We start from the raw sequence: 5810 nt of genomic DNA on the forward strand, positions 1-5810 counted from the left end.
CACAGCATGTGGTACTGGGGATCAAACCCGGGTTCTTGTGCCTTCCAGGCAGGTGCTTAGACCTCCGAGCTATCTCCCCGGCCCTATCTTGGTTTTTTGTTTTCTGTGGGTTTTTTTTTTTTTTTTTTTTTTTTGCAGAACTGGGGATTGAACTCAGATCCTTGCCTTTGCCAGTCAAGCGCTTATCCTACTGAGCCATCTCCCCAGCCCCTGTGGTTTGTTTTTGTTTTTGGCAGAACCGGGGATTGAACTCTGGCCCTTTTGCTTGCCAAGCAAGCACTTATTCTACTGAGCCATCTCCCAGGTTCCCCCCCTTTTTTTCTTTTAGTCAGGTTCTCACTATGGAGCCCAGGCTGGCCTGGATCTCAAGGCGATACTCCTGCTTCGGAGTGCTGGGATTATAGGTGTGCCCCATCAGGCTGGGCTTGTCTTGCCTTTGGTGATGGGTATGCTGATGGGTATGGCATGGCCAGCCTCAGCTGGGCTCCAGCCCTTGCTGTGGTGACCCATGTCCTGCAACATTACCTGCCAGCACCTGCCCAGTGAACTCTTGACCCTGGGGTTTGCCTGACACTGAGGCAAGGATCCTTTCAGACCCCGTGGGCATTCTGTGCCTGTGGGGAGGGTCAGCTATCAGTCACTTTTTCCTGCTTTGAGGTGTCCTCCTCTCTACAGGGTTGACTCCCACACTGCCTTCCTTTATATTTCCAGCCTCCCCTCCTCAAGGGAGCCCTCCCTGAGCATCCCCCAGGAGCTGCTGTTACCTGCTTGGTGCCCTCCCTGCCACTCATTCCCAGATTGTGGCGCGTGTGTGTGTTGTCTTAACCCTTGTCTTTTCCACTGGATGGTAAGCTCCACGGTGTGCTTAAATCCTAATGAAAAAACATGTAAGATGAGTAAATAAATAAATAAATAAATAAAGGGCTGGGGAGAGAGCTTGGCTGTCTAAGGGGCTGCCTGGCAAGCTCAAGGACCCTAGTTCGATCCCCAGTGCTGCATCCCATGCTGGCCCGGGAACCCTGGGCATGGTGTTGCACACCTGTAATCCCAGCGCTGGGGAGGCTGAGACAGGAGGATCACTACGAGTCTGAGCTGCAGAGTGAGACCCTGTACAAAATAAATAAATAAATAAAAATGAACAAATGCTGCATCAGGTGGTGACGATTGCTATGGTGAAAGCAGGGCAAGATGGGGGGGCAGATGTCTTTCTGCAGCGGTTCCTTCAGGAAGGGCTGGTGATGCTGACTGGACCCACAGGAAGTGAGGGAGAGAAGAGTGCTCTGCGCAGTAGGGACGATTCAGCAAGGCCCAGCAGGTGAGGTGAGCAGAGACATCTGCTCTGCTGGTTTGTGGCTTATGGAGGACATGCCCTGGGCAGGGTGCAGCTACAACAGCACAGAAGGTGGCACTGCAGTTGGCACTGGGACAGAGCAGTGGGCTTTGCAGGGGATCCAGTAAGTAGCAGCTTCCTCTCCAAAGCTACCAGGGCAGGGCCTGGCCTTGCACTTCTGCGATCCCTGGCACAAGGCTGAGCACATAGTAGGTGCTTTCTAGAGGTAAGTAAACCCATGATTACATTCTCTAAATCCTGTTTTGCTGTGGCACTGGATCAGGACAAGTGTTTGCCAGAAGACATTTCAGAACATATGTAATTTTAACCTTGAATCTGCTCTCGTCTTCCTTAGCACCTGCCTGTCTGCTGGTTTGCTGTGCTGTTGCAGTAACACCAGTGGAATTGTCTTTTTCAATGTATAGACTGTCTCCCCAAATATTACCTCTGTGGAGCCTCTTACCTCCTCTGAAGAGCTGCTCTCCACTGTCCAGAGGTGGCCAGGACGGCGGGCTTTGCAAACACTAACTGGTCTGCAGGTAGGTCCTCTAGAGTCCCCTCTTTCACCTTCCCTGCTTGTCTTTAGCTTGGCAGTAACATCCTCACTGCACAGATAGAATGCCACAGCTCAGACAGGGACAGCATTTGCCCAAAGCCTGCCAGTGAAGTGGAGATGTCAAGCCTCTAAGCTGGGACTGAGGGTGCTAGGCTGTAGTTTTCCTAGGGAAAACTTGATCCTAAGAAACATTAATCCTTTCCCTTTATTTTTTTAAACATTTATTTATTTATTGTGTGCGTGCGTGTGTGTGTGTGTGTGTGTGGCCAGCTCAGCCCACCAGGGGGCAGGGCCGGCTGGCATGCGGTGCCAGGGGATTGAACCGCAGTCCCTGTGCTTTGCTTGGCTTAGTTTGTTCCAAGTAGGCGCTTTAGACCACCGAGCCATCCCACCAATAAATAAAATTAAAAAAAAAAAAAAAAGAAAGAAATTCCCATGGGGGAGATGCACTGCGATGCGGCCCCATGCAATAAATTCTAGTCAGGGGAGGCAGCCTGACCCCAGGCTGGAGCTGAGAGTTGTAGGATTGTCATAGGAAGAGGTCTTGGGCAGATTTCAAAGAGCATAAGCTGCAACAAGTCATGATTTCTGTCTGGTTTATTACCCAGTGACTTGACTACTAGGACAGGGCTTGACATATACTAGGTGTTCAATAAAAAGGCCCTAAAATAAAGAAAGGAGGGCTGGGGAGTGGCTCAGTGGAATAAGTGCTTCCTTGGCAAGCGCAAGGGTCTGAGTTCAATCCCCAGTTCCGCCAAAAAAAAAAAAAAAAAAAGAAGAAGAAGAAGAAGAAAGAAAGGAAAAAGAGAGGAAAAGTGAGGAAGGAGGAAGGGAGGGATAGGAAGAGGAAATATGAGTCTAGGGTGGATGTGTGAAATGGCTTGGTCATTCTGGGAACTGAAAGCACAGTAGCTCCAGGTGGCTGTGGCCCCTTGGGTGGGGCTGAGTAGAGGGTGTGGCCTTATCTAATCTTGTTGTGGGTAGTATCCAGTTCTTTATCTTCTCACTGTCCCAGAGCAGAGCTACCTAGTAGATGGAGAGACTCCCCTCCTCAGGTTCCCTGGGACTCCTCCTGTTCTCCTCCTCTTGAATGGTGTTGGATATAGGCACATAGATGACTCAGACTCAGATCCTGCCCTCCAGGCTCCTGGGGCAGCCATACAACAAATACCAGGCTACACAAGGCACAGAAGGCATGGAGAACTATAGAGAGTGGTGGGTGTAAAACAAAACAAAGGCAGGGTGACAGAGGGGTGGATTTTGCTCCAGGAGTAGAAGCAGGGAGATTTTCCAAGGGAGGTGGCCCTGGAGGGGGTGTTAGCTTCAAATGGTGAGAGCTCAGTGTGGTGGAGCACACCTGTGATCCCAATACTCCAGAAGGCAAAGCAGGAGGATTGCCACAGGTTCGAGGCCAGGCTGGGCTACGTAGTGAGTTCAAGGCCATCCTAAACTACATAGCAAGATCCTTCCTCAAAAAGAAAAAAAAAAAAAAAAAAAAAAAGAAAGAAAAAAAAGTGAGAGAAAGTGGGATGGGAGACAGTCTAGGCAGGGGGCATCATACCCATGGTCATGGCCTGGGGACATAGAAATTAGGGGAGTCCAGTAGGGAGAGGTAAAGAGGGACCTTGAATGCCACCGTTGGACACATTTTGGATCATCTTGCCAGTGGTGCACCTGGAGCCAGGGTTACAGGATGGTCCTCTGGTTCTCTTTGTCTGGCTCCTCTCAATTTCCTCTTCAGTTCCACCAAGAACTCACCAATCCACAGGAGCCTTCTTTTGTGTTCAGCCCAAAGACCCAGTGCCTGGCACAGGGTCCCAGAACACCACCCCTTTTATTCCTATCACATGGGCTCTGGCTCTGAGGAGAGACTCACCCTTGCCCTTTGGACTTTTTTTTTTTTTTTGTGGAACAGGGGATTGAACTCAGGCCCTTGGGCTTACCAGGGAAGCACTTATTCTACTGAGCCATCTCCCCAGCCCCATGGATTTTTGTTGTCCTTGTTGTTGTTTTAATTTTGAGCCAGGGTTTTGCTGAATCTGTACGTTGGGCAGGCTGGGCTTGAATTTGCAGTCCTCCTGCCTCAGCCTCTCAGAGCGCTGCGATCACAAGCATGAACCATTACACCTGGCTAGAGGGAAATTATAACGTCACAGGACATCAAACTGTGGAGATATTAAGAGATCTTTTACCTCCTTTGACCATCTGATAGGCAAAGAAACCAAGGTGCAGGTGGCTGTGCTTTGTGGCAGCCTGGACACTGGCAGGACATGGACAGCCTGGGAGAGGATGGCCCATTAAGGCAGCACCTTCCTTTAGCCGTCCTGTCCATGAGCCTTTGCAGGCACAAGATGAGTCAGGAATCTTGTGAGTCAGTCTGTTGACAGCCATCCCCAGCCAGTCCTCGCGCATCAGGAATAGGAGGAAGTCCTGGGAAGGGTACTAGCAGGCCGATTTAATTAGCGGAGGCTCTCAGGTACCTTACGTTAGCCCTATTAAATTAAAGCGCCTAGGGGAAAAAATAACTGTAATTATTTCCTTCTCTCCCCCATCGTTGTATTTCAACTCCCTTCCAACCTCCATGCTTCTTCCTTCACTGGCAAAACAACCTTTCAACCCAGAGCTGACACACAGACTCCCCACAGCTCGGGTTCAGGGTGTTTCCCCTTTTTCTGTCTCTTTCCCCGTGAGCTCTGGGTGCACGGCAAAGAGCAGTGTGAATCCAGAAGTGTCTGCAGGGTCTGGCTGTATTCTAATTTAGGGAGGCTGTTACACTGAGGAGAACATTATTCCAAAAATGCACCCAGTCTCCTTCCTGAACCATTGCAGATCCTTTGGCTGCAGGGCATTTCTTTTAAAAGCCCCCTTTTCTCTCTTCTACTGAGCAAAATAAGCAAACTTTAATGTAGAGAATTATTGTTTATTTTCTTGAAATCTAGTTCGGAGTTTTCTACTTGAAACGTGTTTTCCCCAGGACACTGACCTATCCTTTAATTGTTTGGTGCCAGGCATGTTAGGGGGAGGGGCGTCACTTGTTTATTGGAACAGCGCAGTTAAAAAAAAAAAATCAACCTAGGCTAACAGTTTCAAGGCTCCCCTAAAGATGTATCCAAACAGGCAGCCAATCAGCGCTTACACAGCTTTTTCTGCTTGACTCTTTTAAAGAGACAGTACCAACTGTATTTTATCACATTTAAAGAGAACCGCGCTCTAAAACAATCTGAAAATGGGGGTGCCTTCCCCTAATTCGCCGGTTTCTGGTCCTAAGAGTATCTAAAGAGGGGAACACAGCGTGTTTTCAGTGCTCTTGGCGTGGGCAGAAAGGTGTCAGTAGTAAATAGCTGGGTCACTCTGCCAGCCCCCTCTCAATTTCCCATTGTACACCTGGGTCACTGACAATGGAAGCTTCCCCTCCCCCCACGGCCGACTCAAGTCCCCCTCTCCCTAATTTAGCTGTATTTATTTGAAGTTTGCAGTTTTCTGCGGGGCGCATTCTCAGCCGTGGGGCACCCAATTGAGGTCCCCCGCCCCATCCCCGAACAGCACCGTTTCCCGTGGAGAAGCCGAGGGGCTAACTTGCCACGGCGGGTAAACCTTGGAAATTCGGGAGAAGTCACTCTCCCTCCTTTCAGCCCAAGTCCCCGGTTTCCTCCCCCGGGGCTCCCCAAAGCACGCCAAGGGCCTTTTTCGCGCGGCTCCACTTTGGGGTTTTCCAAAGTATTTTAACGATCTAGTAAAGGAGCAGCCGCGCGCCAGGCGCCGGCTAGAGCCGCCCAGCTCCCAGCGTGCAGCTGCTGCCGGCGCTCAGTAGCCCGGCAGGGCGCGCGGAGGCCAACGGGCCCGGGGAGGGAGGGCGCGATCTGAGCTAGGCTGGCGCGGGCCGCGGCGGGGAAGCGAGAGGGGCGCGCGGGAGGGCGCGAGCGC

This window comes from Octodon degus, unplaced genomic scaffold, assembly GCF_000260255.1.
Source record: "Octodon degus isolate 3935 unplaced genomic scaffold, OctDeg1.0 scaffold00156, whole genome shotgun sequence".
In the NCBI taxonomy this organism is placed as follows: Eukaryota; Metazoa; Chordata; class Mammalia; order Rodentia; family Octodontidae; genus Octodon; species Octodon degus.